The sequence below is a fragment of the Anomaloglossus baeobatrachus genome, chromosome 3 (genome assembly GCF_048569485.1).
Source record: "Anomaloglossus baeobatrachus isolate aAnoBae1 chromosome 3, aAnoBae1.hap1, whole genome shotgun sequence".
Lineage (NCBI taxonomy): Eukaryota > Metazoa > Chordata > Amphibia > Anura > Aromobatidae > Anomaloglossus > Anomaloglossus baeobatrachus.
This window is the reverse complement of record NC_134355.1, coordinates 389,565,405-389,578,040: the sequence shown is the minus strand read 5'-3', so window position 1 is coordinate 389,578,040 and position 12,636 is coordinate 389,565,405. Positions and strand designations below refer to the sequence as shown.

At 46.6% G+C, this 12,636-nt stretch overlaps 1 protein-coding gene across 3 annotated transcripts in view; it reads right to left on the bottom strand.

Annotated features, from left to right (window-relative positions):
- The window catches only part of ASRGL1 (asparaginase and isoaspartyl peptidase 1), a 51,833-nt gene extending 49,333 nt beyond the window's left edge, over positions 1-2,500 (bottom strand). For all 3 annotated transcript variants that reach the window (XM_075340232.1, XM_075340230.1, XM_075340231.1), the window contains exon 1: positions 2,341-2,500. The gene's annotated coding sequence lies outside the window, so the exon portion shown is untranslated. The remainder of the gene's footprint in view (positions 1-2,340) is intronic.
- Between the last annotated feature and the right edge of the window lie 10,136 nt (positions 2,501-12,636).

Below are 12,636 nucleotides of genomic sequence, written 5' to 3'. Positions count from 1 at the left end.
CATACAGAGGACACGCTGGTGCTGGCATGTATAGGATATGATGACACTGAGCAGGGCACATACAGAGGACACGCTGGTGCTGGCATGTACTGGATATGATGACACTGAGCAGGGCACATACGGAGGACACGCTGGTGCTGGCATGTACTGGATATGATGACACTGAGCAGGGCACATACGGAGGACACGCTGGTGCTGGCATGTACTGGATATGATGACACTGAGCAGGGCACATACAGAGGACACGCTGTTGTTGGCATGTACAGGATATGAGGACACTGAGCAGGGCACATACAGAGGACACGCTGGTGCTGGCATGTACTGGATATGATGACACTGAGCAGGACACATACGGAGGACACGCTGGTGCTGGCATGTACTGGATATGATGACACTGAGCAGGGCACATACAGAGGACACGCTGGTGTTAGCATGTATAGGATATGATGACACTGAGCAGGGCACATACGGAGGACACGCTGGTGTTAGCATGTATAGGATATGATGACACTGAGCAGGGCACATACGGAGGACACGCTGGTGTTAGCATGTATAGGACATGATGACACTGAGCAGGGCACATACGGAGGACACGCTGGTGCTGGCATGTACTGGATATGATGACACTGAGCAGGGCACATACAGAGGACACGCTGGTGCTGGCATGTACTGGATATGATGACACTGAGCAGGGCACATACAGAGGACACGCTGGTGCTGGCATGTACTGGATATGATGACACTGAGCAGGGCACATACAGAGGACACGCTGGTGTTAGCATGTATAGGATATGATGACACTGAGCAGGGCACATACGGAGGACACGCTGGTGCTGGCATGTATAGGATATGATGACACTGAGCAGGGCACATACGGAGGACACGCTGGTGTTAGCATGTATAGGATATGATGACACTGAGCAGGGCACATACGGAGGACACGCTGGTGCTGGCATGTACTGGATATGATGACACTGAGCAGGGCACATACAGAGGACACGCTGGTGCTGGCATGTACTGGATATGATGACACTGAGCAGGGCACATACAGAGGACACGCTGGTGCTGGCATGTACTGGATATGATGACACTGAGCAGGGCACATACGGAGGACACGCTGGTGCTGGCATGTACTGGATATGATGACACTGAGCAGGGCACATACGGAGGACACGCTGGTGCTGGCATGTACTGGATATGATGACACTGAGCAGGGCACATACAGAGGACACGCTGTTGTTGGCATGTACAGGATATGAGGACACTGAGCAGGGCACATACAGAGGACACGCTGGTGCTGGCATGTACTGGATATGATGACACTGAGCAGGACACATACGGAGGACACGCTGGTGCTGGCATGTACTGGATATGATGACACTGAGCAGGGCACATACAGAGGACACGCTGGTGTTAGCATGTATAGGATATGATGACACTGAGCAGGGCACATACGGAGGACACGCTGGTGTTAGCATGTATAGGACATGATGACACTGAGCAGGGCACATACGGAGGACACGCTGGTGCTGGCATGTACTGGATATGATGACACTGAGCAGGGCACATACAGAGGACACGCTGGTGCTGGCATGTACTGGATATGATGACACTGAGCAGGGCACATACAGAGGACACGCTGGTGCTGGCATGTACTGGATATGATGACACTGAGCAGGGCACATACAGAGGACACGCTGGTGTTAGCATGTATAGGATATGATGACACTGAGCAGGGCACATACAGAGGACACGCTGGTGCTGGCATGTACTGGATATGATGACACTGAGCAGGGTACATACGGAGGACACGCTGGTGCTGGCATGTACTGGATATGATGACACTGAGCAGGACACATACAGAGGACACGCTGGTGTTAGCATGTATAGGATATGATGACACTGAGCAGGGCACATACAGAGGACACGCTGGTGCTGGCATGTACAGGATATGATGACACTGAGCAGGGCACATACAGAGGACACGCTGGTGCTGGCATGTACTGGATATGATGACACTGAGCAGGGCACATACAGAGGACACGCTGGTGCTGGCATGTACTGGATATGATGACACTGAGCAGGGCACATACGGAGGACACGCTGGTGTTAGCATGTATAGGATATGATGACACTGAGCAGGGCACATACGGAGGACACGCTGGTGCTGGCATGTACAGGATATGAGGACACTGAGCAGGGCACATACAGAGGACACGCTGGTGCTGGCATGTACTGGATATGATGACACTGAGCAGGGCACATACGGAGGACACGCTGGTGCTGGCATGTAAATATCAAACCACTACACATGCAGAGCGGAATAGTGAGGCCACTGACCTGTGTCCGCAGTGTCCCGCGCTGGTTAATGGTCGCCGCACACACAGCTGCACACCTGTTACCAGTCACGAAGAGCTCAGCATCTCGCAGCGGGCGCACGGGTCTACTCCAGTGCTCCTGGGGTCACGTGACCCATACGTTCTCCAGCTTCTACTACCACGCCCACCACTTTGGAGACCGCCCACCCGTGACGTCAGGACGTCCTCTCAGCGCGCGGGTCGTGGTACTATTGTTTTCTCCGGAACAGTCCATTTTGGGCCGAGGTGCTGTATATTCAGTACACGGCCACTGTCTCCTTCTGCAGGTGCGATATTATTACACCGTGGAGGGCCTGTACGTATATAGTCACGGGAACACTCCCTGTGGATGTACACGTCACGGGAGGCAGGGGTCGCATCACGTGGAGCCTGCCCGGGCGCCTTCAGATCACCGGGCATTCGGCCCCTGTGCGGTAGTATCGCGTACACCTGGCCAGTGGACAGTATAGAGCAGAGTATTATGGACGGTGACTGCTGCATTGTGTGGTTGGCCAGTGTTCTCCACAGGACTGCCTGAATCCAGCCTAGGCCCTCATTCACACCTGCATTTTTATTCTCTGTGAAGAATAAGGCTGTGTTCACACATTGCATCTTTTATAAGGCCCTGTGCGCACTAGATGGAATTTCCCGCACATTACCCTCGGATTTGCTGCATGTTATGTCCATAACATCTCTGCAGTGATTCAGCAGCAAAACCTATGGGGAAAAAATGCTGTGCGCAGTATGCGGATTTTGACAGCTGCATGTTTTGCTGTGGGATTCCCGCAGCAAAATAAATTGCATGTCACTTCTTTTCCGCACGTCTGTGGGATTTCACTCCATTGACTGTAATGTAATCGTGAAATCCCGCAGGGAATAACGCAGGCAGCAAATTCTGTGCGGTTCATTGCGTTTTCCTGCGTTATTCCCTCCGGTATTTCGCGGTTTACCTGCGGTAATGTACATCGCTGCCTGCGGTTTGCAGGGAAGTGATGTCATTATGCCAGGAAGAGAAAGCGGAGCAGAGGGTAAACACACACATGTCAAACACAGACATATTAAATACACAGAAATCAAACGTACATATAAAAATAAAAAACGTGGGCTCCGACGTATTTTTACCGTCCAGCCGAGGTAAGCACACAGCGGTGGCCCGGTATTCTTAGGCTGGGGAAGGTGAGGGCCAGGATTAATGTCCCACCCCCCTCCCCCCGCAGCCGAGAATATCAGCCCGCAGCTGCCCCGGGACTGTCGCATCCATTATGTGACAGTCCCGGAGTGTCCCCGGCTCTTCCAGATTGCCGTGATGCGGTGGCAATCCAGGTAATAACGAATTAATGGCAGCGGATCGCTGCCACTAAGTCCTGGCTTAATCATGGCAGCGTCTATGAGACAGCTTCCATGATTAACCCGTAAGTAAAGTGAATAAACACACCGAAAAATCCTTTATTTTAAATAAAATGGCAAAAAAGCCCCCTCTTTAACCACTTTATTACTCCCCCCAACACACAGCTCTGGCGTAATCCACACAGGTCCCATGACACTTGCAGACTGCTGCAGCCTCGTAACAAGACTGCAGAGGTAACCACAGCTCATTTCTCACGGTCGGTAATGTGAACACATTACCGCTCGTGAGAACTTCAGTGTGTCCTCACAGGGACTCTATCTATCCCTCTATCTATCCCTCTATCTATCCCTTCTCTCTCTACCTCTCTACCTATCTATCCATCTCTCTATTTATCCTTCTATCTATCCATCCCTCTATCTATCTATCCCTCTATCTATCTATCTATCCCTCTATCTATCCCTCTACTTATCTTATCTATCTATGCCTCTATCTATCCCTCTATCTATCCATCCATCCCTCTATCTATCCATCCCTCTATCTATCTATCCATCCCTCTATCTATCTATCTATCCATCTATCTATCCCTCTATTTATCCATCCCTCTATCTATCCCTCCATCTATCTATCCCTCCATCTATCTATCTCAGAAGGAAATTACCTTTTTTTTTTTCCTTTCAATTTGCTTTATTGCATTGAATGCATTAAAACACATGTACCAACCTGCGGATAAAACGCACCAAAATCGCAACAAAACGCATGCGGATTTCGGTGTAGTTTTTTTTTCGCAGGTGCGGAAATCTTTCAGAGCCTGCTGAATTTTCTTAAGAAAATTCCATTTTCTAGTGCGCACAAGGCCTTACTGCGTTTTTGGTGCGGTATTAAGGTCACAAAGATGTACCTAAATGCATGCATTTTCTTTTCCCAGCAGAGTCTATGAGATTCTATTTTGCTGTCTGCACAGTGCATCTTTTTTTGGATGCATCTTGGCTGCGTTTTTAAAGATGTAGCATGTACATTTTTGTGGGGTTTTTTTTCTTCAGTGTTTTTGAACCCTTCAATACAATGCGTTTTAAAAGTAAATAGATTTTAATTTAAAAACGCATTGGTTAACCCCTTCAGCCCCAGAGCGTTTTCCGTTTATGCGTTTTTGTTTCTTGCTCCCCTTCTTCCGAGAGCCGTAACTTTTTTATTTTTCCATCAATCTTACCATATGAGGGCTTGTTTTTTGCGGGACGAGTTGTACTTTTAAATTAAGCCATAAGTTTTACCATATAGTGTACTGGAAAACAGCAAAAAAAAATTCCAAGTGTGGAAAAACTGCAAAAAAAGTGTGATCGCACAATAGTTTTTGGGATGTTTTATTCACGGTGTTCACTTTATGGTAAAACTGATATGTGGGTATGATGCCTGAGGTTGGTGCGAGTTTGTAGACACTAAACATGAATAGGTTTACTTATATCTAAGGGGTTAAAAAAAATCACAAGCTTGTCCAATAAAAGTGGCGTACATTTTGCGCCATTTCCCGAAGCCCGTAGTGGTACCATTTTTGCGCAGATGCTACATTTTGATCGCTTGTTATTGCATTTTGCGTAAAACTTGCGGCAACCAAAAAACGTAATTTTGGTGTTTGGAATTCTTTTGCCGCTACGCCATTTACCAATCAGATTAATTGATTTTATATTTTGATAGATCGGGCATTTCTGAACGCGGCGATACCAAATATGTGCATATTTTTTATTTTTTTAACCTTTTAATTTTCAATGGGGTAAAAGGGGGGTGATTTGAACGTTTAGGTTTTTTGTTTTTTTTTATTTTTTTACTTTTTTTTAATTTTACTAATCCCCCTAGGGGGCTATAGCGATCAGCAATCCGATCGCTCTGTCCTATCTGCTGATCACAGCTACACAGCTGTAAGCAGCAGATATTATCACTTCCTGATTCACTCGGCTCCGGGCCGAGTGAAACCAAAAGTGACTCATGATAGCTACAGGCATCATCACATGACCCTGTGCTACCATGGCAACCACCGAAAGTCACGTGATCACGCACGTGACTTCCGGTGGGGGCGGCAGTAAGTAAAAATAATGGCCGTGCGCATATACATCTCGCTGCCAGACTTTGGCAGCGAGATGTAAGGGGTTAAATGTTGCGGGTGGAATGCGATTCCACTCGTAACATGCAGGCACACATGTCAGCTGTTGAAAACAGCTGATATGTGCGCGGATCGCCGCAACCTGCCCTCGACAGGGGGCGGAGCTTAACCTTACACGATCCATGACGGATAGATCCGTACCCGTACCCTTCCTCCTGCCTAGTGATGTCTCTTTCTGCTCCATCTATGCCGACAGGCTCCAGTGATAGGCTATGCATTTTACAGTGCATTTTTATCAGGTTTTTTTTTTCCTGCCAGGAGATTCAGATCGCATGCAGAAATAAGCCATAATGTTGCACGTGACCAGTTTAGCTAATCACAGGGCTCAGCAACTTGTGCTATTTACCTTGATTGCTAAGCTCAGTGATTGGTCCAATAGTCACTGGTTTTAGTCATGCCATCATAGCTGTGCCCTGAAAATAGACCAGAGCAGTAGAAAAGAGGAATAGCTGGTCCCATAGAGAAGTAACCCTGATTTTATTGTTTTTCCCTAGCACAAGCTTAATGTCATTCAAAGAATTCAGACAGAAGATCCCTTTAACCACTTAAAAGGAACCTGTCACCAGATTTTTCCCTATTAAACTAAAATAATCCCCTTCTGCAGCTCCTGGGCTGCATTCTATGAAGGTGCACCTTGGCCCTGACTCCCCTTCCAGACCCCAAAAATAACTTTATAAAACTTTTCCCTTAGGTATGCTAATTACCTGTGTTGGCCAGATGGGCGGGCTCATTTTCTGCTCCTGTCCTCCCTCCTGCCGCTGATCGCTGTCCTCCTTTCTTGATTGACGGGATGACACCCTCCGTCATCGCCAGTTCGCTCTGCCATATTGCGGGCAGAGCAGAAAACAACTGCCCTCACTCGCGCTGGTGAGCTAAATGCGTAGGCGCAAGATTATGGGTGGGTACGAACATGGCGCTGGTGAGGTCATGCACAGCGCCGACCTCACCAGCTCCATGCTCGTACCCGCCCATAGTCTTGCGCCTGCGCATTTAGCTCACCAGTACAAGCTAGGGCAGCTATGTTTTCTGCTCTAGCCACGATATGGCAAAGCGAACTGCGCTTGCGCAAGCCGACCTAACTGCACAGGCGCGAGATTTGAAAATGCGACGAGGAGGATGACAGAGGGCGTCATTCCGTCAATCAAGAAAGGAGGACGGCGATCAATGGCAGGAGGGGGGAAAGGAGCAGAAAATGAGCCCGCCCATCTGGCCAACACAAGTAATTAGCATACCAAAGGGAAAAGTTTTATAAAGTTATTTTTGGGGTCTGGAGAGAACGGCGGCAGCTATAGGCATAGAAGTGGTGTCAAGGTATAGTAAAGTAGCCATGCGCTACACAATGAAACCACCTATTGCGCCACCTGGTGGAAAACAACGCAGTTAGCATTTTTATCTCAAAAATGGAACGAGATAGAGAAAAAAAGTGAATTACAAAGTTGTAGGGCATCATCAATTCAATACGAATCTACACCTTGCATACAGAAATGCTATGATTAGAGTGTGTAAAACTCATAAGGCTGCAGACGTGAAGTGATACCTCATGGAGACCTTCCTACAAGGCATTGGGTATGGTGGCTGCATGGAGTGGCCTCCACGCTTACCTGACCTGACCCCATTGGACTTTTTTCTGTGAGGTCACATCAAACAGCAGGTGTATGCAACCCCTCCACCAACATTGCAGGACCTACGACGACGTATCACAGATGCTTGTGGAAACGTGTCACCTACCATATTGCACAACGTGCAGCAAGATACAGTATGCTGTCCAGAGACCAGATGTGCATTGCAGCTGACGGTGGCCACTTTGAGCATCAAAGTTAAATGAGCGCCATATGCGTGACCAGCATTCAGTGTTTTGGGGGGGTCATGGGTTTCATATCATAGCATTCCTGTATGCAAGGTGTTGATTCGTATTGAATTGATGATGCCCTACAATTTTTTAATTCACTTTTTTTCTCTCCCGCTCCGTTTTCGAGATAAAAATGCTAACTCCAGTGTTTTCCACCAGGTGGCGCTATAGGTGGTTTCATTGCGTAGCGCATGTATACTTTACTATACCTAGACACCACTTCTATACCTACCTATAGCTGCCGCCGTTCTCAAGCTAATGGCGGTGGACAGGATATGGGTGGACACACTGTATAACCTAAAGCCAGTGCTATACTGGCACTATCAGGCTGATTCTCTACATACCTTTAGTGGTCAGTTCGGGTGTTTAGGTTTTGAAATCCAAGAAAGTAAAGTTTATAAAATTATTTGCTTGTTGAGTGAAAGAAGCAAAGGAGCAGATAATATATTCATAGTTATCCCCTCCCTCTGTTAGAATTATCATAAGGCTAGTTTCACACTTGCGTTTTTTTCCTTCAGTCGCAATCCGCCATTTTGGAAAACAGCGGAATCCGTTAACGGATTCTGCTGCTTCCCATAGACTTGTATGGACGACGCATTGCGACTGATGGTCCTGCGTTGCATCCGCCGGGCGGAAAGAACGCAGCATGTAGCGTTTTTCTGCGCTTCCCTGAGCATAAAAAAAACGCAATGTGCTGGATTCCGTCTGCGTCCGCCATTTTTATAATGGAAGCCTATGGTGGCAGAATCCGTCATTTGACGGATTCCTGTGACGCATCCGTTTTTACACAACTGCGCATGCTCAGTTGAGTAATTGTTGAAAAAAAAAGCTACAACGGATTCTGTTGTTTTGCAGTATCCGTCGCATCAGTTGTGCCACTATATGCAACGCATCCGTTACATTCGTCACACAATGCAATGCGACGGATGCCACACAACGCAAGTGTGAAACTAGCCTAAGCAGTATGCAAATGATTCGCTTTGTCTCTTGCAGGACCTGTGTGAGGTCATACCCATGTGACGAGAAGGGGCAGGGCATCAGCCAACAGAGGTGGATACCAGGTCACATGGGTATGACCTCACACAGGTCCTGCAAGAGACAAAGTGAAACGTTTGTATAATACTTGTGCTTATTCTAACAGGGAGGGGATAACTATGAATATATTATCTGCTCCTCAGCTGCTGTCACTCAACAAGAAGCTAATTTTATAAACTTTACTTTCTTGGATTTCAAAACCTAAACATCCGAGCTAAACACTACAGATATGTAGATAATCTGCCTGATAGTGCCAGTATAGCACTGGCTTTAGGTTATATACGAAAATCGTTGTGATTGGTTCCATTTAATGACCCGTGACGTGCTATGTCCGTCATGGAATGTCTCCCTTCCTTTGATGCTGGCTCGCATGCCGAAACCTCATGTCATCTTTTCTTGCGCACATCTGCTGTTTTAATCAACCTTCATCTGCCTCTAAAAGCCATGTCTGTCATCACAGTACTAATGAAAACCAGCCAATGGCCTGCATTCATAGGAGACTGATTTCTTTTTTATACAGCAATGCTGCAGCAGATTCAAGTCTAAAGGCCACTTTACACACAGAGATAAATCTGCGGCAGATCTGTGGTTGCAGTGAAATTGTGGACAATCAGTGCCAGGTTTGTGGCTGTGTACAAATGGAACAATATGTCCATGATTTCACTGCAACCACAGATCTGCCAAAGATTTATCTCTGTGTGTAAAGTGGCCTTAAGGCTATGTGCCCACGCTGCGGATTTTGCCGCGGATTTTCCGAAAATCTGCAGCAGCGGCACTTCCCAGCCATTTCTATGGCATTTTGGAAATGCTGTGTCCATGCTGCGGATTTTTCCACGGCGGATTTGCCGCGGATTTTGATCCGGAAAAATCTGCAGCATGTCAATTATTGTTGCGGATTTTGGCTTTAGAATTGGGAAAAAACAATAAAAATCCACACCAAAATCCGCGGCAAATCCGCGGCAAAAAAAAGGTGCGGATTTGCCGCGAAAGTCGCGGATTTTCATGCAGAAAAATCCGCAGGTACATTCTACCGTGGACACATAGCCTAAGGGTGTACAGTGCAAAATAGAAAACAAATATGGGAAAAAATATGGTGTACAGTGCAAAATAGAAAACAAATATGGGAAAAAAATATATAAGTTCAAATCACTGTCCTTTTCCACATTAAAGAATAAGAAATAAAAAAAGCAAAACATATTTGGTAACGCTGTGTTGGTAAAAGTCCGATCTATCAAAATATAAAATGAATTAATTGGATTAATAAACAGCATAAAGAGAAAAGCAAAACTCCAGAATTGCGTTTTTTTTTCGGTTGATGCAACAACAGAAAAAAATGTAAAACCAAGCAATCAAAACATCTTATATATCCAAAAATAATATCAATAAAAACATCAGCTCAGGGTGCAATAAACAAGCACTCAGACAGCTCCATATCCAAAAAATTGAAAGCTCTCAGAAAGTAGCAATACAAGCAAGATTTATTTTTTATTTTTTCAAAATTTCTGAATTTTTTTTTCATTACTTAAAACAAAAAAACTCACCTTGTCTTTAGTGGGTTAACTACAGTACACAGTAAAAAAAAAAAAAGTTTAAAAGAATATGAATTTGATAAAAAATTATAAATATTTAAATTACCCTCTCTTTTACCACATTCAAGATTAAGAAATAAAAAACCCACACATTCATTGTGTCACTCAAGCATAGATCACACATTCTATATGTTACACAAGCATAGAGTACACATTCTACATGTCACACAAGCATACAGCACATTCTACACGTCACACGCATAGATCACACATTCTACATGTTACAGAAGTACAGCACACATTCTACTCCTCACACAAGCATAGAAGTACACATTCTACACGTCGCACAAGCACAGCGCACACATTCTACAAGTCACACAAGCATAGCCCAAACATGGGTGATGTCACACAGTTATGCTCGACAGGTGAGCACAGAGTTAGTGGATCCATTGGACCAAAGGTACCCATCACTGGTCTGGAGGAGCAAACTGGATTGGCCACCGAGTCTTAACTAAAGCCACCGGAGGTGACGATAGGCACACATGCTGGTAGGTAGCCGACAGAGGGCAGTCTCAGGGAATCAACGGTATCTCGGTATCTGGCGCCACGGATACAGTCTTTGATTGTAGAAGCAGCAGCCCATAGGATTCAGCCGGCGTGGATACTTGCAGCAGCGGATATCGTAGGAGGCGGCCGACGTGGACTCTTGCAGTAGCAGCAGATTTGTCATGCACTGAAACACAGGAATCAACAACAGCACAGTAACAGCAGCGGCAGCAGAAAGGGACCTGATAATTAGCAATGAATAGAACTCGTTGCCCAGGCACCTCTATGAAGGGGAAAGTGCTTTAAATACTTGATGCCTCTCAGCTGAGCTAAGAAGCACTTCCGGGTCAAGGCATACTGCCCCTTTAAGAAAAGGGGTGTGTCCACACACACTTTGTGGTCATTCCCAGGAGGCCTTTGCGGCATGCACAGGCCCTGGGAGACAGCAGCAGGGAGAGGGGATGGATCAGCCACCACTGGACAGCCAGGTAGGTGAGAGTATCAACGCTGGGGAAGGGGAGTTAAACAAAGTGGGGATGCCATTAGGGGTGTTACAGTACCCCATTTAGGCGCCCCTTTTTTTCAGGAATCTCTAAAGGAGAAGAGGGACATATATATTCTCCCTTGGCTCCCATGACCTCTCCTCAGGGCCAAACACTTTCCAGTCTACTATGAAGTAGGTTTTACTTCGGAAACTTTTCACAGCAAGAGTCATTTACCTCAAAAGTATCCTGATCAGGAGTGAGGTACCTGGATCCCTGTAGTAACAGCTCAGAATGGCGGGTTTGAGGAGGGACACATGGAACGAGTTGGATATTCGTAAGGAAGCCGGGAGCTTTAGCTTGTAGGATACCTCATTAATCCACTGGAGCAACTCGAAGGGACCAATAAAGTAGGACCCAACTTGTAAGATGGTAAGTTGAGCCAAACATATCTGGAAGAGAGACATACCTTGTCTCCAGGCCTGAACAAAGGGAAATCAAGGCGTCTTTTGTCTGCATGCCTCTTCATACGGATGCAGGACTGCTCCAGGCATGACTTGGTCTCCGTCCAGACTTCAGAGAAAGTCTTGACGAGGAATTCGGCCACAGGATTGACGGAGGTGAGCGCAACTGGGAACGAGATATTGGGTCGCTGTCCATACACTATGTGAAATGGGAGTCTTGGTAGAGGATTCACTCACGTGATTGTTATATGAGAATTCTGCCCAATGAAAGCACATGACCCAGTCGCTATGGTGCTTGTTGACGAAGGAACTGATTCACCCTTTCCTCTTCACCATTGGACTGCGGATGGTAGGCCGACGAGAAGCCCTTGATGACATCCAGTAGCTTGTAGGTGGTCATCCAGAACCGAGACGTAAACTTGACACCTCTGTCGGACATGATGTTGAACAGGAGATATTGCAGCAGGAAGATGCGTAGGACAAAGTGCTCAGCACTGACGCAAAGGGAAACCTGTTCAGCGGTGTGAAGTGACCATTTTTGAAAACCTGTCTAATACCACCCAAATGACAGTGCAACCAGAGGATTTCGACAGGTTGGTGATAAAGTCCATTGCAATGTGTGCGCTGCTAAGGAGCGGATGGCATTAGTAGAGGAAGCATTCGCCTAGCAGAAGGTTTCTTTGGGGTTTTGTTGCGGGCACCTGAGGGACAGGCCAAAACAATCTCCAGGATATGTTGTCGCAGAGTTGGTCACCTGTAATGCCGAGAGATCAGCTAAAGGGACTTTTGCTTTTCACCTTGACCGGCCAGCCTGGAGGAATTACCCCACCAAAGATCTCCCTTCCTGTGTGATCTCCCTTCCTGTGTGCTCCAT